We start from the raw sequence: 26,234 nt of genomic DNA, 5'->3' as shown, positions 1-26,234 counted from the left end.
CTGTAAATGTATATCGCAACATTGTTCAGCTTTTTGGTATTAAATGATAGGTATCTTATATTTCATGCACTGTCTCTGTAATAGCTTTTCAATGGGAAGAACCTTAATTTGTTGGTCAGTGTAGTGGGTAACACCTCTGCCTTCTACGCTGTAAACTGAGGTTCAATCCCCCACCAGGGCAAGCACCCTACACTATACCAATAAGAGTCCTTGGGCAAGACTCCTAACACCACCTTCGCCTACTTGTGTAAAATGATCAAATTGTAAGTCGCTCTGGATTAGAGCGTCAGCCAAATGCCACAAATGTAAATGTGCTAGTTAACATTTTACAAATACAATGAGTTCCACAAATCTAAACCATTGCCATTCAAAATGTTCACTGTTGTAAGTAGAAAATTAAAGAACCTTCTTCGAAATGATCCAAGTGCATTTTCCACTCTTTTGTTTTCTTTAAATGAAAACAAAGAAAAATGATTTATTGATTTTATTTACTAAAATGATCCATTTTATACTGCAAGGACTGCTGTTGGAGGCTGTTCTTTATTCTTTCTTACAGTTGTAGAAGAAACTCCTATCCAGAGGCTTAACAAGGTAGATAAGTGGTTTGAGTCTTGCTTGTATTCCTGCCTAAATGGGAATCAAGCCCCAGTCTTCTCTGTGTAAGGCAGACGTGTTATCTGGCCCCTCTTAGTCTTGCTTTATGGAGATTTCCATTTCCCTAAAAAAGCTTAACGCACTCAAGTGATCTTAAACAAATTCAGATCACATATTCAGTGTTGCCTAATCTTGTGTCTGTAAAAAGGGTTCAGAAATATAGTATACAATGCATTGCCATTGTGTGCCTCGTTTATATTATGTACTATGTAATTTCTTACCTTCCGGCTTTCTTTATTATGCACATATGGTCACCTCCTAAGGGGCCAAGTGAAGAAACTATGAAAGAAAAAATGCCCTTGGGATGCTTTAGATGTCACCGTGCTTTTTAAACATTTGCACTGTAATTGCATGTGGATTCTCATCTGTTGCTTTACAAATTGGTAGAATGACTACTGAGTCTTTTTCCTGACTCTACTAGTGGTAATATCTGTCCTTTTGCTAAGTTTTCTATTAAAATCATTTGAACTTTCTTTGACATTCATCTGACTGAACAGTGTGTTGAAAAGTAGCGAAAGTCCAGTGAGAAGTGAAGAGTAATTACCTGTCGTCTTCATCTTTCATCGAGTCATATAGTGTTGTGGTCTTGCAGTTGTGCAGGTTAAGATGTTACGCAGTGAGATAAAACATGCCTTTCGGGTATTTTAGGTTTCACAGTGACCGTTAGGCTTTTGTAGCTTAACAGCACTTGTGTTTTCTTCAGTTGGTGTAGGATTGACCAGGTTTTTCTAATTCTGCTATTGCTTATTCTTTCCCTCTTTGTTCCTCTTTAATTAAAGTCTTACTGAACGCAGTCTGTTGAAAGGGTAGTGAGGTTGCACTGAAAAGCTTAGAGGTGAAAAATAGGTCGAAGGCTTCCTCCTCTTTGACCGTTTGATGAGGCCAGATTCAGTCTACACTGCGCCTATGGACAGGGTGCATTTACTCAGCAAAGCGTAGTGCTTAAGCCTTCCATCATCTTATGTTGAAAGTAGCGCCTTTGAGCACATTACGTCTAATTAAGTTTCACCTTGCTGGTGTCTGAATGCCTTTTCAACAGAATGCACTCAGCAGGCAGTTAGTTGCCTTTCAATTATGTCTTGATGACCAGTTAAATTTGATGGGTGCTGCAGTAATCATCGCCGACTCGGGTTCCCACCAGGCTTTAGCTCAGACATATGGGCGGAATTGCTATTAGTCTGTGTAATAGCGCCTGTGGCTGTCCTCGACGTTTCTCTGTGGGGTGGAGAGCTTCCGATATTTGCAGGTTGCCTCTTTATGGGGTAACACTGCTGAAGGAGGAGATTAATGGCAGTGATAAAAGCTGTGCAGGGCAATAATGGTGGAGGTGGATGCTCTGAGCCACACTCTCAGCTCACAGTGCTGCCTCCCCAGTGTACTGCAGAGAGAGAGAGCGAGAGAGAGAGAGAGAGAGAGAGAGATAAAGGAACGGGGACAGAAAGGATCCTTAAATTATGCTCTGTAGTTTTCCTAGACATGTAGTGCTTCTCCATGGCAATTTTTCTAAGTGATTACTAAAGGCATATAAGCTTGTTTTGGTCCGTCACAGTGATGTCCTCTGCCTGTAAGGGCCATTCTCTTCTCTCTGAGCCACTGATAACATCAGCCATTCATCACTGTAGTGTAAGGGAGTGAAACCAGCTGTAATTCTGGTCTGACAAGCTGGAGGAGAAGAAGGAGAGGGTAATAGCAAGAGAGGACAATAATGGCCTGATGGAGTGGAGATTGATGTAGCTTTTTGTGTTATGTCCTAACAGAGTAACCGTGATAAAAACCATACCATATATTTCCACTTTTTCTTTTCTTCTCTGGTCATAGACCTGTTTGCCTGTAAGACTCGTGGTTGCCATTACCAGAATGTACACTTGTCATATCGGAAAGTGCAGCATAGCTTTTGAACCAGCCATGTGGATATGACCCAAAGTATTTATTATTGTATACTGTAGGTTTGTAACTGTAAGCTGGTAACACTACTTGAACCCCACTATGAAACAGTGACATAACCATACCATAAACAGTCGTCAGTTGTTGTATGCTGACGTGATGTAATGTAATATTACAGTGTCATGTGACCATTACTGGTTATTGACATATGTCAAAATGTTTGGTACATGATCATTTTTGCTGTGTCCTTTAGTTAACTGTCATGATCTCACGCGTGAGCTGATGGCAGTCAGTGGTAATGAAAACATGACCCTGTTATTACCGAACATCATCTATCATAGTGGCATATGACTTCTTCCATGACTTGTTTATGGCTTGGTTATGTCAACATTATGTTGCAGGGTTCAGGTAAGCTCATTCTAAACGTTCTAGGTCTAATGTAGCTGATTATGAACAAGTACAGTTTATCCAAAACGCCACAAAATGATCTTTTTTTTCCCCTTTTTTTTGCACTATTCCAGTTTTCATGTTGCTGCCAGGTCAATTTGTTACATGTACTGTTTCTCATGTTCTGAATTAATGACAAGCACTGTCCCTCTGTGCACAGCTGGAGCTGAGCGGCGTGATCAGAGGCCCTTTTGACTGTGTAGAGAGAGAGAGAGAGAGAGAAAGAGAGAGAGGAGTCAGGTCAGTGCAACTGTATTCATTTCTCTACCCAGACCCCAATCAACCAAACCCCACACTCCCCCCAGTTCCCATCAACAGGCCAACCGGCCCTGCACATCGAACCCTGATGAATGGGGTCATTCTGGGGGCTGCCTGCAGATTAGCCGGTTAGTCGGGCAATAAATGATCTAATGCAGGCAGCAGACTGAAGTCCAGTGATGGTGCAAAGACCAAGTTCAGGTATTTTGGATATTGTCCTTGAAGTTGCTTTTGAAAGGAGGCTTTTCGTCAGTTTGGAATACTGTTACTAAGTTTATATGTGTCTTTATATTTTGTTGTTTTGTTTCAAAATCTTGTTTAGAACTTATTTATTGTCCGTTAGCTGGACCGTGACAAAGGAATTAAAGTTGTAAGCATTGTTCAATTAAAATGCACTTGAATGCAGCTAAACTTCAAACACAACAATATTGTCTCTCTATGAATAATTCCCCAGCTTATTTCCTTTTTGAAAAGGCTGAACAAATTTCAGTCAGAAGTGGGAAATCCTGTCTGAGATTAGAAGTTGGTGGCAGGCACGCTTTGCTCCGTGTTCTATCATTCTCTCATTTGCGCCCATCCCTCTTTCCATTGCATCGTTTTTTCATGGCTATTCATATGGAGATGGGGGTCAGGAGATGAGGTGGTTCTCACGTTCAACTTGAAACCCTGGCCTTTGTGTGGCTGGAGCCCGGGCTGCAGCACTGAAGCCAGAAGTGAAATTAAAATCTGCTGAATGCCCCAGCAGGGAGGGGAGAAGAAGGGGAGAAGAGGTGGAGGAGAGGTGCAGGGAGGGCGCGCAGCTGCTGATGTTGGATAAATGTGAGATGCCCACTGTGGCATTCCATGCCCTCCTGAGGGACCAGCCAAATGAGGCATTGCTCAGTCACCCCTTTCATCTTAATACAGGCCCATTCCTCCATTAACAGTCAATGCAGTGCTGCATAGGCCTCTTCTGTACACCCTCGTTTACCACATAGTTTGGCCTGTTTTTCGCAGCCCACATTTCAGTGGTTTAATTTAATTACCTTGAAACTTAGTGGTTCCCTCATTTTTCTCTGCGCTCCCCATGAGGGGACTTCATAGTGTTCATGGTGAGAGCCCAACTGGCAACCTTTTGTGTCAGCATAATGCAGTGCCTTCACTTGTGGTAATGCGATGTGTTTGCTTCTATGGATTACAACATACATATATAAAACAGATGAGATGAGCTAGAGAAACATTAGTTAGCATTGGCATTGTCTTTTCAAAACCATGTAGTTTTTTTCTGTGATTTATCCCAGCGCTGTTAACCCTCTTGTGGCAGCTGATTACTACACAGCTGTAAAATTCACGTCTGTGTGTGAACCTATGGCAGTAATTTCAGCTGTTAGCTTTTTGTCCAGCTGTGAAAGACCTGGTTTACAAAAATACAGAAGTGTGTTTAGGTCTGTACCATACTGGCTGACAATTATGGGAAATTTAGAGTAAATGTGTCATAATTGCAAAGTGCTTATGCATGTTTATTATTCCTTTCTCCTGTAGCTGAAGTAGACAAACTTTAGGTTAAGGATAGCAGTTCATCTTCCAGTCAGTGTAGCAGGAAGGGAACGTGTTAAATACTGCAAGAATTTGGCACATAATCTGCTTTTCGCTTTACTTTGAGCCAGTGCAGATTTCTTCGTAGGGCAGTGTGCATCAGTAACACCCCCCCCCGACATGGGCAGCTGGCATTCGTGTAAAGTTTTTGAAAAATTAAGAAATTAAGAAACACTTTCCAAACTCTGACTAAATTGTTGGCCAATGGTACGGAAGATTGAATGTTGTTTTCTTGTTAATCATCACCTCCAGAACCCTGGAATGCTGTGCAGAACCCTTCTCAGATATCAGCTCCCAGTTTTACAGCATGTCAGAAAGCCCTTAATGTAAAGCCTTGCGGTGTTGTTATAGCGCAGATAAATCACTGGAAGTCCAAAACCACAGGTATATTTTCACTCCACTGATCTCTTGTTTAGGGGGGAACCAATTGAAGATTAAGCTTAAAAGTCAACCAGTGATTTTGTCTTGCATGAGGTGCTCTTTATGATTGCGTTTTAAAATGCTTCTGAATGTTGTATAGATACAAATATCATCTAATCTGTCTGATGCTGGTATTATTTTAATGTAAATATCTGCCAGTACAGCGAAGATTCTGGTATCTTTGTGTTCCTGCAGTCCAGTATGCCAGAGTTACAGAGCCAAAACAATGAAAAACATATCCTATATAGGGGGAGTACCCAGCACTGCTCCTGGAGATCTACCTTCATGAAGGTTTTACCCCATCCCAAATCTGTGTTGCAGCTGCAGGAAGGCAGTTCTCCGGGGGCAGGGTTGGTGATCGCTGAAGTGTTGCTTAAGGATATGGTCTGACATCAGTATGGTTTGTCATGCCTCGTTTGTTCTAAGCATACCTAGAACAGCATTTCTTTACCCAGAACAAAACTAACATAAAACGGCTTCAGGTCATTTCTAGGTACGAGATATGTATGTGATATGTGTCTTGAAAACCACAGATAGGGCCTATAGTATTATAAGTCATCTGATCTTTTGTAAACCGTTTTATTTATGTTTTTATTTATTGAACAATGCTAATTTGATCTGCGCTTGTGTGGCAAAATAACTGTAAAGCCGTAAGCTCCGAGCATGACTGAGATCCATCCCCCACTGAATTATCTTCCACTTGCACTTGCATCCACCCAGATTCACAAACAGATGTGACACACTTGACAAGTCCTTAATAGCTCTCTTCTGCGCCTGCAGAGAGTGTGGATGCTGGGTTGCAGCGGCTGGCCTGCACCCACGGGATAAATATGGAAGTCATTATATAGCAGCACATACTGTGCGTGCCGAAAAGACCGGTATACACCAGGCTTCAGTAGAACTTCCCTCTCCTATCCTCATACAGTGTGATGGGCCAGAGGGCCATAGCTGCTCCATTTGAGACAGTAATTTAATTTGCCAGCGCACTGCGCGAGGCGGGCCAGGAGGGTGTACAGTTCTCGGAGCGCTAATAGCTTCTGGGCAGGATGACTGGATCTGATGGTGGAAGATTTATTTATTCTTTCCCTCCCTCCCCCCAAAACCCCCAAAACCTGGCCGTGCTCCAATCATCACCAATGTTGTTTATTTTGTCACGGGGTGTGATGGCTGAATGTTTCTCAAAGGGAGTTGAGGAATGACTGCAGAACTCCCTGAGGCCAGGCCCCTCTACAGCTGCTCTCCACACCACACCAAACCGCACCTCAGCTCTGCTCCAACTGAACACACTGGCCTAACACAGCCTCCGTTAGTACGCTTTTACAAAAGAATACTGTTCTCACAACACGAATGTGTCAATTTGGAGACTTCTCTGGTGGAAATGTGTAATTGTGCATAATGTGCAGAAAAACATTATGTAATATGGTTTGTGCTTTGGACTCCTTCCCCAAGTGAATGAATCTGCTAATGGCGGGCACGGTGAAAGGGTTTTCAAAGAGGAACGTGGTGAAGGACGTGTCTTCTGAGGATGTAAGTGAATGATCTACTATTGTCATCATGTTTTCATCAGTATAATTGTCATAGTGTGCCTACACCCTTTGTTGGTTTCTTCCACTGTCTCCTTTGTTTTCTTGTTCCATGTGCTTTGTTTTTTGTCAGCCATGTGCTTTTGTTGTTGTTTTGGTGTTTGCTCCTCCCCCGTCCTCCCTGTCTTCAGCCCCTTCCTGTTCCTCGGTTCTCGCCCTGCCTTCGTTAACTGTCCTCAGGTGTTCCTTGTCTTCTGTGTTGGTATACATACCTCTGTGTTTTCCTAGTATTGTTCAACATGAATGTTCATGTTTTTTTCTGCTTGTGTTTTCTTTGCTTCTTTAGTGTTTTCTGGTTTTCTTAGTCTGTCTTTGTTTATCTCAGTTCTTAGAAGTTTTCATTTACATTTACATTTTTGGCATTTGGCTCTTATCCAGAGCGACTTACAATTTGGTCATTATACACAGGTAGGCCAAGGCGGTGTTAGGAGTCTTGCCCAAGGACTCTTATTGGTATAGTGTAGGTTGTTTGCCCAGGTGGGGGATTGAACCTCAGTCTACAGTGTAGAAGGCAGAGGTGTACACTATATCCATGTATGTGATGTCATGGATCACGTAGCCTTTCCCTGCCTGCATGTTATTCGGATGTTCCATGTAATAACTTGAAACTAAATATGCAAATATGTATGACATGGTCTGAAAAGCTAATGTGAAATCTGACCCAATGTGTCTGACTGACAGCAGCGCACACACACTGTATTTTAACCTGTATGGTTTTCATTTGTTCGTTTTTTGTGTTTTCCTCATGACTTGGAATTGCTGCTTCTTTAAACAGTGCAGCATCAAATATTTCAACGAGACATTATCCATGCTTATTGTTATAATGCATTAAAAACAAAACCAGAAGGTTTAACATTCAATTATTATGCTGTTAATGCTGCTAAGGCAAAAGATTATCCATATTTAGTCAGTTGGTTATTTCAGTAGGGCCCAGAAATCCTTTTTATTGATTCCAAAATATCACTGTATTACATAGCTTTATTCTGAAATTAGGTTTTCATACTATACTAATATATTCTATACTAATATTTTAATATATTATTTTATTTTGTTATATAAGAAAGTGTATGTAAAAATAACAGTGAGACAAACAAGAAACTCGCACTGGGATTTCTTATTTATAACTTTATTGACGCTATTGAAGTAACATTTTGAAGTAACTGAGCAACATGTAAGACGACATACGTGCCCAGACACAGAACATATTTGATGCTGCAGCTGGTGACACGTCCACTTGATTACAGCAAAAAGCCAAAATATAGTAAAAGTGGTGTTTTGCATCAGTGATACTGTTTTCTTGTTTTAATATCATTGGGAAATTCCATATCTTATCTAAGCTGCTTGCCTTTCTGACATGCTGTGAAATTTTGTAATGGTCCCCATCAAATCTCCCTCTGTCTCAGTGTTTATCTGAATTTTTTTATATTTAATTTCTGTCATCTTGTTCATGTTCTTGATGTTGTGAGAATCACGGTGCCCTAATTTAACAAATGATGTAATTAAATCTTTAGAACCAGCCATGCTGTCTTTAAAACGCTGCTCCTCAGTAGTCTGAGCTTTTTCCCTTGAAATTAGAGAAATATCACTAAAATACAAACCCAAGTTTGTCATTGGGACTAGTTTACTTTCTACAGAACTTACAGCATAAATTTATAAAAAAGGTGAATTTCTAATTTCTAATGCCTTCAGCAGGCTCTCTATATACAGTACGTATGTATGTATGTACATATTAAAAAAAAAAAAAAAAAAAATATATATATATATATATATATATATATGTGTGTGTGTGTGTGTGTGTGTGTACGTGTGTGTGTGTGTGTACACACATATATACATATAAGGTGTATTGGCTGTGACTCACTTACCAAAGCCAAACCAGAGTACATGATTGAGGCCAGATTGTGTCATTTTCTCGTCAATATCATGGTATAAACTTATTTACGTTTTAGTGGTACTGTGATATTATGGGCTAGTTCAAGAATATAGTGTGTAGAAATGATTAATGAATGGCTGAGGTTATGCTAAATGTGTGAATATACTATACACTTTATGGTTCTGTCAAAAAAATAAAATGCAAGAAAGTGCAAAACGCAAAAGTATGCAAAAATGGACGTTTGTCAATGTAGGCATTAAAGAGCTAACATGCATAACTTTGATCAGTGGGACCGCAACTGTTTTGCACTATTGCACACTGTTTACAGATATAGCTCTGCTTAGATACTGCCATTTGCTTAATGTGGGATGTAGTGTCAGCAGCTTGTCTCAAAAACCTGCAATGTATGTCATCTGCGCACATCCTATTCAAATACCCAGTTAAGGAAATTAATATTGACGAGTTTGAATATCTGACCATCTCTATAGCCAATGACCCTGACCATCTCTATAGCCAATGAATGTACTGTATTAAGCCACATGCTGCTGCTGCTGCTGCTACTACTAGTAAAGTATGCTCTCTGTTATATGTATTGAAGAGTGATGGGGTCTGAAGCTGTCAGTCTGTATCAGGGTGGGGTTTGATGTTTCTCTGTCTGTTGTCCTGTCGATCTCATTATCAGCATGTGCAGTGGTCTTCCAATGCGGGCAGTTTGACAGCGTCAGGCAGGGAGAGTAAAGGAGCAGAGGAAGACAGAGGGGCAGAGAGGGAGCCATTAATCTTTTTGCACTATTTTATTTCACTGGGCAATGCTCGTAATATCGCCAGTGTGACAGGTAATTATTTCAGTCTGAGTGCTAGTACCCTTCCTCTGACAACCTGTTCTCCCCCTCCCTTCCTTCTTTTCTCTCTTTCTCTCACCCCCCTGTGTCCCCCTCTCTCTCTCTCTCTGCCTCTCCCCATGTGCATCTCTCTCAGGACCCTCTTGGCAAATGAATTTCTGCTTAGCTGTCCCAGATAAGTGAGAGGAATGTGGGCCAGCACTTTTAGCCACTGGGTCTTTCTCACTCCTCCTCTTCCTCACGCTCTCAATGCTCCACTGCCTATCCGGGGTTGTGAACGCTTGTATCAGGTGTATTATGACATGCTCTAAACAGTCTGGGTGTTTCTTTTTGTTTTGTTTTAGTTTTTTTGGGGGGAGACAGTAAATCAAGGGTCGAGTTTACATTGCATCCACCTCCTGCCCTCCATGCTCCTTGTATCCGGAAGGGAGATTTAGACTGCTGCTCACTCGTTGCCTGCACAGTGTCAACCTTAGAAGACAGAACTATTCATCTGTTGAGCAGTTAGTTTGAGTCCTATAATGCTCACTATCTGTATTTTGTGTTTTAATAGATAATAATATTCAAGTTGAAACCAAATGCAAGGCTCCCAGGTACTTTAAAATTCTACATTATAAACACTTCAGCTTTAGTGTTTGCATAGGGTGGCCACTCTGAACTCAGTCTATTTCTTTAAAAGCTCATATATTTATTTTTTGAACCATCGTTTGGATTGTTTGACTTGATGTGGCTTTTGTCCGACCTTTGGTTGATGTAACATGAGCTCTTAAAAAGTAAAAGTACTCTTTTTGGGAAATCCACAGTTACTCTAACAGCTAATAGTGTAATAGCTGCAGCATTTTTCATGCAACTAGTTTCACCTTGTTTTGATAATATGGCTAGCTTAGTCACAGTTGATGGACTGCAGATATTCGTGGCTGTAGGGTTGTTTTTATTTTCCACTTTACAGTAATTCTACTATAAATATTTAAACCCCCAGGCAGCCTAAATATGTGTTACGGCCTGTGAATTTTGCAATGACGTATAAATGACTGATGTATCTTGCCATATTTACTTTTTGGTCTAAACTGGGCAGCACTGTTTTGGGTAAAACTTGCGTAAGCGTCAACCTCACCAGTAAGAAGTCTGAAATTGCTTGTTCCGCCTCATAGCTTTAACAAAACTGTGCATTCCCCACTATTTTTAAATCAGGGAAACTCGGTAAGCCAAAGCTACCCTAGCAAGCATGACTGAAAGCTTGTTTGTTTGTGCATTTGTCCAGTCAGCCATGCTAATATCCTTTGTGTGCCTTCCTTGGATGTGCATTTAGCTGTGAAGTGAACAAGAACTTCGCCTTCTGAAAGGCGCTGTTCAATGTTTAGTGAGTGAACACATACAGGTGGCTCTGTAGACCCCACTATCATCGCTGTTCACAGAAAAAAGGCGTAATTTTCATCCCTTACATGTGCAAAAGGTTCATGATGAATGAACCAATAGAAATGCTCTAAAATTAAAACTGATTAAAACTTCCGCTGCTATTTTGGAAATACATGATTTTCTTTTAACAATGAAACTATGTAGCTTAGCGCCCATGTCACTCATTTCTACCTGTGCATGCTTTTGTCTTTAATTCTGCTTCAGTGGCTTATTAAACTGGGAATGTTAGAAAGAGAGCTGTCAATCCAGCAGGATCAGTAGACTGTTAGGACCATGATTAACTGATGAGCATTTTGTAGGCAGTGGTTAATCTTAATTTTATCTTTTTTTTAATCAATATTTTTCTGAATGTTAAATACACACACACACACACACACACACACACACACTATTTGAGTAAAATACAAACATTCTTAATATTTAACAACCTGGGACTCCCTGGAAAACTTAATATTTTCCACCCTGGAAAATTCACGGAAGCCTCACAGCTGCAAATAACAGGAATAATGTCTGTTTATTTTATCTTTACAACAGTGAGTTAAATTGAGGGCACTGGGACAGAACATCTTTAAGAAAGAACTGTAATTTGACTTGGGCTTTAAATGGCCAATAACGATTCATTAAATGCATTCAGTAATGATCTTTCAGATTGTATCAGGACATGCTTCTAACAATACTGAGAACATATGTGAGAAGCTTCGTACTGGTGGTTACTTTGTTCTAGAGATGTGCAGCAGAGAGCATGGGCTGAGTCCTGGCCCCGCCCGAAGCTTAGTCTTGCCACTGAGTGATGAGCTCTGAAAGCTGAATCAACAGGCCTATATTTACTGAGGACAGAGCTGCGCCCTCAGATCTGAGAGCCTCCTTGTGTTTTGCGGATCGAGTTTCCTTGTGCACTGCAGAGCCCAGTTCTCAGTGCTTAAGTGGGGACAGGTGCACTGTACAGATGTGTTCTGACCACCAAGGACACAGGCACCAGCTTCATTGACGTAGAAGCCTGTCTAGGCTGATGGCTTATTGCAGGCTACTGCTGGCTACACTCACCCTTTTCTGACTCCTGCTGCTTGTGTTTTTGTTTTGAGCTTGGCACTTCCCTTCAAGCCAACCAGCCCACCCCCACATCCACCACCCCCAAACATGGCACCGCTCCAGATCCTGGTGCATCAGGAAGGACACGCTTGTCAGATCTCACGGGGTGGAAAGAGCTGTCCAGGCAGAGGAGATTGCTCTGTCTCTCTCTCTCTCTCTCTCTCCCTCTTGGAGACACTGGAAGACAAGTTACGCGAGACAGTTTCTGCAGCGATCGGCTTTCAGCCAAAGATTAGTGCAGAAACCAGGTGTGCGGCGAGTCAAGACTGGTGTCGGGGTACAGCAGCACCTGCCCGGATTAAAATGTGTCAGGCTGACCCTAAAGTTGACGCTTCACCCAAGGCTGAAGAAAGGCGGCTCCATCCCTGTCGCTTCCTGTCTAAAAAGATGCTAAATGAAGTAGATGGTGGCCTTCGTGATTTTTTATTTTTTTTCCTCTGATTCCTCGTCCCTCACTTAAATCCGGAGGAGCTGAATATCATTAGATGGGTTGTGATGTTTTTCTTAACATGGGTTTCTTTGCTCCTAAGTCTATTTGGCAAAGTGGGATGTCTTTCATTGAGCTTAGCGCAAAGATCATTTTGACTCGTCATGGACTCTAAATTGAAGAGAGCGCATCTTAAATAGCCAGCCTCTGAGCACAATAAGCTGCCAGGGAAGACATGAGAGGGAAAGAGAGTGCTCAACAATATGAACGGTGGCTTGCTGGTTCTTCTGCTGAGCTCAAGGGCAGCCTTTGTAGCCTGAGTTTTTGAAAACTTGGGTAGATGTAGAATATTAGTTTCTGCCATCCACTTCTAAAACCACCCTGAATTAGCTGCTGTTGAGTTTGCTTACTAAACAGAGAGGTATTCAGATGATTTCTTTGGGTGCTGTTGGCAATCAAACCAGGGTCAATTCAGAAGAATGAAACATTTGTCATTGAAGGATTAAGAATGCTTTTGACAGCAGTGTCAGGCTGTTCAGCCATGCATCCCTACGCATACATACTAAGCTCACAGTTTTTTCCATCTTAAAATAAGGCGGTGGTGGTACCATCCTGATCATGCACACTCAAACTGCCTTCAACTGGCTCAAGCAAACATGTTTTACCAGCAGTGTATTTCACGAGTTTATGATGCATTAACAAACAACAAAGTAATTATTTTAAAATGTTGTTCTAGTCTTTTGTGACCTATAGAGTAAAGAGGACGTAACTAGGATAAACATTTTACTGACCAACGTAACACAGGAGCTAAACTAACTGCCAGGTATGTGTTTTACACACATTGTCAGGTTTTCTGTTAGATTTTCTAACCAAATCATTGCTCCTTTTTTAGCTGCCCATATTTATGCACTTCCCTTCCCTTCTCCCTTCCCTCCAGTCTGTAGCATAAACTGCTATTACTGGTCCATAAAGTCGATTCCCTGTTTAATTCTTTCTTTTAACTATTTCTTTATACTTTTATTTTCAGTTGAAAATACATTCTGAAGCCTACATATACTCAGTCAGTTGGTTACCGTGAATGGATTTCGTTACCTGTCTTTGTTGCTTTTGCTCTCTTCCTTCTCTTTCCTCACAGATTACCGGAAAAAAGCATGCATTGAAAATACTTTATAAAAGTCTGTTTTTGCCAAACTTTTGCTAACGGGAAGGAAGATACTCCTACAGTTGACTGACACGAAGCCAAATGTGTCTGCTGATTTCTAAATGATGTTACACGATACTGTGCTGTCAGTATACCAGTTGTGAACGTACTGTAGTATGTTATGAGTTATTAACACAATACAGCTTTAAAAAACATTCATTTCTAATCTAATCGCTAATATAGCCAACTGCAGAGTCTGTAGCCTAAACTAAACAGCTATTCTTGAATGTTGCACTTAATCAGAGTAAAGCGTGAGGACTATGTGCAGCATTATTAGTGGACCAAATAAAAACGAGTTTTTCATAATTGTTTCATAATTCTGTAAATTGCCCTCAGAAACATACACATTTTATTATAGCTATGTTGTACGTTACCCTATAATAAGTGTGCTGCATGCCTGTAATGTTACATCTCAAGAAGTTAGAGTTGTTGCTCTGTAGTGTTAGTAAAGCGACTCGTGTGGACATAAACACAGTGCGCAGTTCGGTTTATGGCCACAGTCGTGGCTGATTGTGTAGTCTTGTCGCTGTTTTCACATTTCGTGAAACCCTTCATAAACTCGTGAGGACCTCTGTGACAGTAATTAATTGCTAAGTGGTGATTAGAGGGCTGAGGAAATAAGGCAAAGTGTGGTTTAGAGTGCAGTGATTTGAATGGCCATAACACTGACAACAGAAAACAAACTGAATGTTACTATTTTCATAAATATTCTTTCTCTGTTTGGTTAAGGACTGTGCCCTCCCGGAGTGGGTACTGCATTATCAGAATGGAGATACATGGAACAAACACTTCTAAAAGTACTGAGGTTTAGACCTCGGTGTCATATATAGCTAGTTCTATATACTGCTGCAGTTTCCGAAGCAACTTTTCTGTTGCGCTGTGCTGAATAATGTAATCCCACAATTGCAGGTACAAATGACAGAAATCCACTAAAGAATTATCCATGAAGACATCCAAGAGAGATTTGTCGAGAGCTGAAGGCAGCACAGAATTGACAGAGGTGGCCAGCTTGTAGTTCTCTATGCAGGTAAAGTGTTTGTGGACGGGTGGAGGTGTGTGTATGTCTGTGCTGTGTGGTGAAGGATTGTTGTTGGTCTGTTTTCATGTGTATGTTTCTGTCACAGTAGTTTTCTATGGATGCGCTGATATGGGAATTGTGGGCTGATGTCGATATCTGATATTTACGTACATGTCGGCAGATGCTGATACACATACATTTATAAAATCTAGAAGATAAGACTTTATTTTCCTGGATTAGTATTGGAGAGAAATTAGTGCCCTCAGACTTTTATATGTTATACAAGTATAAACATGACTATTAACTATAAACTACAGCTTTTAAATGTTAACTTTTATTGATGGCTCTTTTGAGAAGCTATTTCTAGCTACTGCAATGCTGAGAATTTGGTAATCATTGAAGTACGTTGAGTCCGAAGTACCGTTTATAAGCTACACGCAACACTAATTCTGACAATATCAGTAATACCAATAACGTTAGCACTGGAGGGCTGACTACGCTTTCAGGAGAAGTGTAGATAAATGGACAACCCCTAAAATAACAGCAAATAGCTACAGCAAAGTGGAAAGCTCCAGTTCCCCTCATAACAAGACGTAATATAGCAGTCAGTATGTGAGCGAGAGGGCTTGACTCATGGAGAAGCCACTGTACGTTCGTGATTTTTAAAAAAAAGAAAACTCTGTTTATATTCATGTTCGCTCTGTGTGCATGAGATTTTCAGGTTCAAGTTAAATTATAGGTAATAAATACATTCTGATGAAGTTTATTTTGTCCAATTAAATAGCGCAAAATGTACTGAGCACCTGGAGCGAGGCTTGCAGCTTGTAGATATGCTTATTTAGCCACAGAGGTCTCAGTAATTGCCTTAGCCAGGTGAAGGACAGTATGATCCAGCCCCTGTAGTCACTCTGCTCTGGCAGGCTATTGTTGTCATGCTAATTACTGCAGTTGTTTTTACACTGTTAGCCAGGCACAGTAGAGACATGATAAAAACAATGACCCACGAAAACCAATGACTTCCAGACAGCCACTCATTATTTGCCCACTGTGCTACTACCTGTATTGACTTTCATGCTTCTAGTAGTTGGGTTTTGTAGTAATGTTTCAAAGTGGGGAATCCTTGCTTTGCTGTTAAATCCCTTGACTGATCAGCCAATGTAAAGTCACGTTTTAACAAAGAAAGGGTACTTTTCTTTGTAAATTCTCTGGCTGACATGACAAGATGAAGGCTGTCTTCGTGTCCTGATAGAAAATACATTTTTGTCCCCCTCACAGTCATTATGGCTGACAGGTCTTGTCCAGAAGTAGAAGGCTGATGCCCAGAGCTGTGTGTAGCAAAAAGTTTTACATACCAAAAGTGACAGTTTGCCTCATAGCTGAAGTGTGACAGCCTGAATTCTGCATTAATATGAAGATCAGGTTTCTCCATTAGTCAAGAATGCCAGTATGTACGCATTCAGCTGATGTTCACTTGTTTGTGCATGTGTGTGTAGCGGGTGAGGGTGAGGGAGGGTTTTGCACAAACTTGACTTTGGCAAGACTTTGTGGTTAAGGACCTGATATTATAGGAAGGCACCTTATATGTAGGGAGAGTGTGTGTGTGTGTTTTGAGGAGGCAGTGGAGAGGTGGGGGATTAAGCTAATTTAAGTGATACTTTTTAAATCCCACAAACGGGGAAATTCCACCTCAGCATTTAACCCATCCGTGAAGTGAAACACCACATACACACTAGTGAATACACACACACACACACAGACTAGATGCAGTGAGCACACTTGCCCGGAGCGGTGGGCGCCCGGGGAGCAGTTATGGGTTAGGTGTCTTGCTCAAGGACACCTCAGTCATGTCAGCACTGGGGATCGAACCAGCAACCTTCTGGTCACAGGGCCTAACCTCCAGCCCACGACTGCCCCCAGGGGCCTACGGATAAGCAAATGGTCACCAACACTTTTCTAAGTGGCTTAAAACTAGTTAGGAATGTAAATGATTGGCTAGTAACTGACAAACAATTGTCGCAAACAGTGTTTATGCGAAAGCGCAGGTTTATCATTGTAGTTGAGGAACATTGAGAGTAACAGGCTGTTCGTTCCACTACATAGGTCTGCTGAGCATTGTAGTGAGCAGCTAAAGAAAATGTGGACCACTTTTTGTGAACTATAGCCATGAATCATATCCAAAGCAAACATCTGCAAGAGATACGACAACTATTTTATCCGTGTTCTCTGCAAGAATGTGCGTTGCACATTGGTATGAGGAAATCATGCATAGGTGTGTAAAATTTTAAGGACTTGGATGTTGACATCTTTCGGAAGTTACTGAGGTGTGTTCAGCCAATGTTAGCTTATTAACTTGAGCTATTAATGACCGGTAAATACAACTTTCGACAGTTCAGAATATGGAACTTTCAGTCGCTCATCATTGTGTATTCCAGTCTTTTAGATGTTAGTCACATTATCCCTCACATCCAGGTTTTTCATGTAGGGTGTGTTTTAATATAGTTTTAGGCAACATGTAGTTGCTTATGCCTGGTCCCTATTGATCAGTACCATGATCCATGGGCCATATAAGGACCGTTTTGTTTTTATATCTTGCTTTTTAATTTTTATAGTCATGGCAGTTAATCACAAATTGATCTCGGTCAGTTGTTGGTCAAAACAAATTGGTCAAAAATAGTACATATTCCAATAGTTTTACCTAAGCGCTGCTTTATTTACTGAACTCATGTTAATTACAACCCCAGTTCCAATGAAGTTGGGACGTTGTGTAAAACATGAATAAAAACAGAATACGATGATTTGCAAATCCTTTTTAACCTATATTCAATTGAATACACTACAAAGACGAGATATTTAATGTTCAAACGGATAAACTTTATTGTTTTTTTGCTAATGTTCACTTATTTTGAATTTGATGCCTGCAACACGTTCCAAAGAAGTTGGGACAGGGGCGTGTTTACCACTGTGTTACATCACCTTTCCTTTTAACAGCACTCAATAAGCGTTTGGGAACTGAGGACACTAATTGTTGAAGCTTTGTAGGTGGAATTCTTTCCCATTCTTGCTTGATGTAGAACTTCAGTTGCTCAGCAGTCCGGGGGTCTCCGCTGTCGTATTTTGTGCTTCATAATGCGCCACACATTTTCAGTGGGAGACGGTCTGGACTGCAGGCAGGCCAGTCTAGTACCCGCACTCTTTTACTACGAAGCCACGCTGTTGTAACGTGCAGAATGTGGCTTGGCATTGTCTTGCTGAAATAAGCAGGACGTCCCTGAAAAAGACGCTGCTTGGATGGCAGCAGATGTTGCTCCAAAACCTGTATGTACCTTTCAGCATTAATGGGGCCTTCACAGATGTGCAGGTTACCCCTGCCATGGGCACTAACCCCCCCCCACACCATCAGAGATGCTGGCTTTTGAACTTTGCACTGAAAACAATCCGGACAGTCCTTTTCCTCTTTGGCCCGGAGGACACGACGTCCATGATTTCTAAAAACAATCTGAAATGTGGACGCGTCAGACCACAGGACACTTTTCCACTTTGCGTCAGTCCATCTCAGATGAGCTCGGGCCCAGAGAAGCCGGCGGTGTTTCTGGGTGTTGTTGATTTATGGCTTTCGCTTTGCATGGCAGAGTTTTAACTTGCACTTGTAGATGGAGCGACGAACTGAGTTCACTGACAGTGGTTTTCTGAAGTGTTCCTGAGCCCATGTGGGAATATCCGTTACAGAATGATGTCGGTTTTAATGCAGTGCTGCCTGAGGGATTGAAGGTCACAGGCATTCAATGTTGGTTTTCTGCCTTGCCACTGCCTTGCAGAGATTTCTCCAGATTCTCTGAGTCTTTTGATTATATTATGGACTGTAGATGATGAAATCCCTAAATTCCTTAGAATTGCACGTTGAGAAACGTTGTTCTCAACAGTGTTATTCACAAAGTGGTGAATCTCACCCCGTCCTTGCTTGTGAATGACTGAACCTTTCAGGGATGCTTCCTTTATACCCAATCATGACACTCACCTGTATCCAGTTAACCTGTTCACCTGTGGAATGTTCCAAACAGGTGTTTTTTGAGCATTCCTCAACTTTCCCAGTCTTTTGTTGCCCCTGTCCCAACTTCTTTAGAACGTGTTGCAGGCATCAAATTCAAAATGAGTGAACATTTGCAAAAAACAATAAAGTTTATCCGTTTGAACATTAAATATCTCGTCTTTGTAGTGTATTCAATTGAATATAGGTTGAAAAGGATTTGCAAATCATCGTATTCTGTTTTTATTTATGTTTTACACAACGTCCCAACTTCATTGGAATTGGGGTTGTAGTATAAATTGGTATATGGTTGAGTTTCGTAGGTATCAGCAAAGAAGCTTTAATTGGTGAGGTTTTAGCAGATAATCTAGCTGGTATTTTAGCTTTTGCTTCATTTTAGATGATAAGCTTCCTTGGAAGCTTAATATCAGCCAATTTTATTGACATAGCAATATATCGTCCAACCCCTAGTGTGGGTGAATCATTTGAGAGCAGTACTGTTGGAGCTTTGAATTAACGATGCTGCACAGTAATACGTAGGCAAGAGAGTCAGACTGCTTCTGCGAGTGCCATGAAGAAGACCTAAATCAGAAGTACATCTCAATTTGCCAGCGAGACAGTTGCTGAGGGAAATATAAATAATACATCTATTACAAGCAAAAGCTTGAGCCCTGCTGTTCCTGCAGGCATATACTCCAGACACTTCATTTTTTTTACTGCATCTCCCATTTATATTTCAAACTTTCTTTACAAACATTTCCTCTTGCATTATGGTTTTTAGTGCACATTTTGTAAGACCCAGACTTTGTGATGGCAGAGACTTTAAAAAAAAAAAAAAAAAAACTAATCCAGTTGCTCTGTTGATGCTGCAGGCTGAGACAGATTCCCACTGTAAAAATAATTAATCATTCCTAAATGATCATCATTTGCATAACTCCGAGCTACTTGGTAGTGATACATTTGTAGGGATTGCTGAGCCTAAGATAAAAGTATTGTCTTTTAAGCTGCAGTTTTGCTATGCTACCTTTTCTTGAGGCTGGAACAATTTTTGGCTATTCTGATTTTATTGTCCCATCATATTATTCCACCACACAATAGCTTTGTTACACAGCTAGTTTTGCCCAGCTCTGCACCACATGGTGTTTCTTTTAGTCACTGTGCAGTTGTTTTTTTCCCACCCGCCAGTATTAACTGGTGCTGTACAATGCGCTTCCTCCTGGCTTCCTCTCTCACCTCAGCCGTTAAAATCAGGCAGCTGTCCTTTTCTCCTCTCTCTGCTGGCACACAGAGGCATGAGACAGGGATAGAAGGGGCGAGACACTGACAACGGACCGGTGACTGCTTTAGAAAAGCTTTGTTTTTTGCTTTGGATTCTCTCTCTCTCTCGCTCTCTCTCTCTCTCTCTCTCTCTCTCTCAATCTCTCTCTCTCTCTCTCTCTCCCTCCCTGTCCCTCTCCTGGCTGTCCCAGATTGATCCTGTGAGAACTGTTAATGGGCAACAGCTCTGAGTAGGGATGCAAATTCTGACATTCATTTTGCCTGTTAATTGTTAACTGACAATCCTAAAATCAAGAATTCAGCCCATCAGAATGTTTTATATATATATATATATATATAAATAATCCTTATATATATATATAAACAAAGTGCAGAAAGATGCAACCAGGCAACCAGTGTATTAAATATACCCAGTTATGTTTAAACTGAGAGGTTGTCAAATATATGTTCATGGTTATATGTCCAAAAGTTAAAATTAAAATGGCATATAATAATGAATACAACTTGGAGAGAATAAATATATCTTATAAACGCATAAATAAGCTAGGCTGGGGCTAGCTTGGGCTCTGCGTCCCGTCCACCAGGTCCTTCTCTATAATTTTGCACATCCATGAGTGATTTCTCTGCGTTGCATCACACTTTGTCTTTGAGTTTTAGCACTTGTGGATGTTTGCCTTCAATATACTACGTAGTTGCGCTGTCCTCTCAAAAAGTGGCCTCAAATAGTTTTCTCATCTGTCTAGTCATGAACTTTGAAGACGTTCCTCGACTGAAATGATGCAACCATCTATTGAGGCAGAAATGGTTGTTCATAAGAAATGAAAATGTTTGTTTAATGTAGGTTTATGCTTAAAGCCTGAACATTACCGGAGCTTTTTAGTTGTATGCCCAGCTTATATGTTGCCCAGTGAGGACAGAATAGAGTCCAGTTATCCCACAGAAAGCCTGTTAAAATGCATGAAAGAGTGCTGGATCAGCCACATACAGAAATGTAGTACTCATAATATCTGGTTACATCACTCAGGAACATTTGCATGTTCATCCGAGACGTTTGGATATGAAACGGCAGCTGCGACGGTAAAAGTATGAAGGCTGGCTGAGTGGGCGTGTACATACAAAGGAGGGGAACATTACACACCTCAATTCTTTAGTAAGAACTGTTTGTTTATTGTGCCTTTATGTGTACAGTCCAAAATCGATCCTCGTCTTAACCGATAAACCTGTTTGTATATAACTGTTGTTTATTAGAAATTAAATAAAATTCAGTTTTTTGTTTTTTTACAGATGGTTTGAACAGAACAGCTCATTGTTTACATCCCTATCTCAACAAAACATTATAAAAGCCAGAAAATATCCATATTTTTGTGGTGTGATGTGTGTGTTTCCTTTCTCACACACACACACACACACGCACACACACACACACACACACACACACACACACACACACACACACACACACACACACACATAAATGCACAGTCCCACTTGGAAGTGTATGAATGTGAGGAAGTAGACAACACTATGTGAATATGCTCACACTTATTAATGAGCTAGAAGGCGTGAATTATGCACACAAATGCGACCGTGCACATGTATCCCCTGCACATCCACACACACACAAAGCCATCAGAGCTTCTTATACTTACTCCTTCACTTGCAAGTGCTATGAGAGGGAGGGGGTGCTGCCTAGAAAGTCCTTGTGCTGCAACTGTGTACAGAAGCAGGAGGGATTCATAAAGCCCAGCAGAAACAACAACAACAACAACAAAAAGAGCCGCAGCTGCTGCTACCTCTGCGCCAATCTGCTTCCCTCCAGCAGCGTGGCCAGCCTGGACCCGAGCGAGCGGGGAGCGTCACAGGAGAAGCGTGAGGGAGCTGTCCGAAACTGAGACACCAACCTAGAGAAAGCGCGGTAAAAATAACACTGTAGACTTTTCCCTGTGTTTAATGTACCTGCACTCTCTCTCTCTCGCTTGCTCTCTTTCACTGTCTCTGTGTCTCTCGTTCAAACTTCATGTATTCCCATAAAAGAGAAGGAAGAAACTGGGAAATTAGTCAAACCAAAAAAAAAGAAAGAAAGTAAAATACTAGACAGGACAAAAGGTGAGCGTGGTCAGTCGATCTCTCCCCCACCATTTTTTCCATTTTATATTCTTTTTTTCTTCGCCATCGTTCTCTCACCCACTCGCCCTTTCTTCTTTTCTCTCGCTCTCCCTCTGCACTTGCCTTTGTCCGTCTGTCTGTCTGGCTGAATGCGGGTGTCACGGTGAACGCGCTCCAGGTCTCAAGGCGGTAGGCTTGGGGCAGGGGGGCGGGTGGAGAGAGCAGGACAGGCATTGTCAAAGCCACGGCCAGCTATTGTGCAATGTGTCCAGCCTGCTTGCCCCCTGTCCGGGCCTCCTCAGAGCCGCAGAGTGGAGGTCCGGCAGCTGCTGACCGCTCCCATGCGTCGCGTCCTGTGTCTGGTTGCGGCAAACCAGCCTGAGAGAGACGCTGTCCTGCAGAGGCGCTCCAGCGTGCTCTCTGTCCCTGGCTTCGGTCTCCGTCCTCCTTCGTCTCCTTTATACATCTCCATCCCATCCTCAGCTAACAGCTCTCCCCGCGCTCTGCTGCTGATTTATTCAGTGCTTCGGGCTCTGGGTGGGTTAGCTTTAGCTCACAATTCGGAGCGTCTTATTCGTTAGACAGAGTTTGATGGTCTGCTTTCAAGTGAAGAGTGATGGGATTATTTTGTCTGGCATTAAGTTGTATCGCCAAAGTTTTGTATTGTTTGTATGTTAATACAGACAATATATTCAATTATTTCTTTTTTAATACTATTTATATATTCATTAGCTATGAATGACCACAATGTTACTACTGTTTAACTAATATGCAAGTTATGTAGTTGTGAGAATGAGGACACGGAAATGAGGACTAATTCACGGGGCCTTAAGGTTTAAGGGGCTACAGTAAGAAAGTTATTTCCTTCACCTTTAATATTACCATTTCGAAGATGCAAGGTTTCAGTCCAGAGGTGAAAATATGTATACAATACATATGTGTATGTACAGTATTAGAAATTATTATTATTATTATTATTATTATTATTACATTATTAGAAAGCTTAATAATAAACTTGTGGAAAGAGAAGGCCGTAGGCTCTTATGGAAGTGCTGAGATGCAGACAGTTGAATGTTTGCCAGCCCATTCTCTTGGAAAAGTTGGTCAAGTGCCAGAAAAACAGGTAAAAAAAAAAACCAACCTGTGAGAGAAATCCTGTGCAACCTATAAAGGCTGAGTGGACTTCCTCCTCTCTCACCCCCACTTCCTGTCCATGGCTGGACTTCAGAGCGGAACAGTCAAGCACCTTCAGAGACACACAGCAGACTCACAGTGACAGACACCTCTGGCTTAGGGCAGCTGAGGTGAACCCATTGACTCCTTTAAAGAGCTCTGGCTGGAACGTGTGGGAACTGCCGTCATTAAACCAAAAGGGCATTTGTTTCTCTCACTGGCTGCGTCTTCCTGCGCATCTTGAAAGACTGTAGGAGAGAAAAGGATAATGGTTTATCTCTCGTGTCTAGTTTATTTGGTTTGCAGAGACTGCGGCAATCGATATCTCTTCATCTCCCCTGCTCTGAAGAGTAGACAGAGAAAGTGAAGGTTTAGGGTAATAGGATCAATGCATTAGGCAGAGCCATTCACTTGCGTGGATGAAGGAGTGAGACTCTTATTTTGGTGCTTAGTGGTGCTTCAAGATAAAATAAATCATATAAATAGCTCGGGCAGAATACATCGCCCCAAAACAAGCCAAAAGGAGTTCTTTGGAGTGACGCCATGGAAGAGCCACTTCCAGCCGAGCCTTTAAATTGTAAAGTTTGTCAGGAAAACAAATGTGGTTCTTCTAAGCTTCGCTCCGTAGAAAGTTTTCGACAGCTTAATTAAGTCAACCTGAAATCCAAATACCATGTAATTGTTTTCCTGTTATCTTTGGTCAAAGTGTAGTGACTTTTGCCTACTTCGACAACGTTTTGAAGACATCACTGTGCAGCAGGAGCTGAGGAAAAAATATTAACCAGTAAGATGTTTGGCATGCCCCTCCCACTGCCCCCACCCAGAGCTGGTGAAGTTCGTTGTGATTACTAGTTCATGTTGATCTTACTAGATGCTATAAAACCATATGCAAAAGTTAAGCTGTCTCTGGTTTTTGTTGATTTTTTTTACGCAAGTATAAGTTTACAGATCACATGCTTAAAGCACGCTTCTGCACATTTTAACACACGGTTACTGTTTATTTACAAAACATGAGCATATTGGAGAAAACCTAACATAAAATGTAGTTGTGGCTCTGCAAATGAACAGAAACTGCACTAAACATTTGTCAGAAAAGTGCGTTTTTATTTCTCTATATAAATTCATGGATCTCCTTACTCCTGACTCCTCTCTGACTTTATTTATCTCTTCACAGTTGAGATGGTTTTTTTGCCAAGACGCTAATTAAGCCTGTACTGTAGATTCCAGTACACTTGAACCTGTCATGCCAGTTTTCTGTGTCGTGTGCGCACGCAAAGAAATAATAGCATTATTCGCACAACATTTTTATGCCTTATTATTGTAGAGAAATGCATGCGTTGCCATGGTTTGAGCATTAAATTAAAGCTGCGACTTCGTGTCTGTTGAGCACGCTGCTCATTTTGCAGTATGTAAGCCTTTTCAGTTTCATGAAGGCATTGTGTAGTTTTCATATTCGGCCAGGAGAGGGGGGAAACTGTACGTCTTTGTTCACATCACATGGATCGCTCGCTTTGGCTCGGCTGCACAAACAGTGCTTCAATTCCTCTGTCGATGATCCATTTGTTGCGGTCTTAAGATATGAATTATGAAGATGCTGTTTGATCTTTATCGTTATGTAATTGTACATTTCGGATACTGTGACACTTATTCATTTTTTTTTTGGAGAGAAGCTGCTGATTTGCATGTGCATGATGTTGTCAGTTGTGGCGTTTGATCATTTTTAATGTAAAAATGAGACATACCTTTAGAAATTCTGCTCCTTTTTGATGTGATAATAATATTCTTTGTATTCATGCTCGTTTTATTTTCTCCATAATTGTTTTTAATGTGATTGAGCATAGTAAAGATTATTCGTTCTGCAATCAAATGTTATCACTGTCGTTGCACCAGTGATCATTTTCTTATCTGCAGTCTTTTTCACACCAAAAATACGCATTCATGAGGGGAGGAATTTTGAGACTTGGCATTGCTAAAAATAAGAAGGGCTTTTCTGCATTTAGGATTTTATCAGGCGCCTTCTGCTGCATTTATTTGTGTCTTCATTTATCTTATCTTGTAGAACGCAGAGCCTGAGGCAAGAGTTGGTATCTTCATCGACTGCCCTTTATTTCCCTCCTTTTTTTCAGCGCAACAGAGAGAACATGTATCGTAAATCACATTAAGTTTGCACACTATTGCTAATGTAATAGAGATAAACAGTCTAATCTAAGAAAACATCTCCGACTGCCTCTTTGCTCTGAGCATGGAAATCTCAAACGAGGCTTCGGCTAGGTGAAAAAAATTGTCCGAGCTGATTTTGGTTTGTGTTTTGTTTGTGCTCTTATTTTACTGACATTTCTCGTTCAAATTGATGAAGAGACTTCGATCAGATTCGTGAATCTGTGCTTGGATCAGGAAGAGGGTTGAGAGACGGTTCCTTTTTCACAAGGACATGTAGAGAGTATGTAGACGTTTGGACTCACAGTGTAATACAGAGCTCTCATAAATGCTGAAGAACACAGGGAAATAACGTGAACGTCAGATGAAGTGATTTCTGCACCGCATGCTTTTTTCTCTACAATTATTAACGGACGTGCAGAGCTAGTATAAAGCACACATCCTAAACAGAGCTGTGGCGGGCTGATATGAGAGGCCGCTGGGCTGTGATATACTGTACTCGGTGTGCTAACAGTGCGCGAGCCCTGCGGTGATTGAGTAAAGCGGTGAGGTCCAGCGGCAGCGTCGCGGGCGGCCCGAGCGGTCGGCACTCGTACAGTGTGGCTGGGAGCTGATTTGTTTCCCTTCCTGTAAGCCTCTCGCGCGCCTCCCTGCCCAGCCCCCCTTTCTCCGAGCAGTGTAAACACACAGCTCCAGAGGAATGTTGGACTCTCTGACCTCACGGCAAACACTCGGCTGCAGTTCACTCAGTTCAGCCTGGCCGCGCTGTGCTCCGAGAGAGAGGGAGAGAGAGGGAGAGAGAGGGAGAG

General features: G+C 41.5%; 1 long non-coding RNA gene across 2 annotated transcripts; it reads right to left on the bottom strand.

The window, feature by feature from the left end:
- Positions 1-471: 471 nt before the first annotated feature.
- On the bottom strand, positions 472-22,688 carry LOC119265749. Of its 2 annotated transcripts, XR_005131707.1 has the most exons (3): positions 21,783-22,688; positions 21,639-21,700; positions 472-2,032 (listed from the first exon to the last, which is right to left on the bottom strand). It is a non-coding gene; the product is annotated as an uncharacterized LOC119265749 (long non-coding RNA). The 2 variants fall into 2 exon arrangements; XR_005131706.1 differs by having other exon boundaries at positions 21,639-22,688.
- Between the last annotated feature and the right edge of the window lie 3,546 nt (positions 22,689-26,234).

The sequence above is a fragment of the Pygocentrus nattereri genome, chromosome 17, assembly GCF_015220715.1.
Source record: "Pygocentrus nattereri isolate fPygNat1 chromosome 17, fPygNat1.pri, whole genome shotgun sequence".
Classification (NCBI taxonomy): Eukaryota; Metazoa; Chordata; class Actinopteri; order Characiformes; family Serrasalmidae; genus Pygocentrus; species Pygocentrus nattereri.
This window is presented reverse-complemented; position numbering and strand designations above follow the sequence as displayed.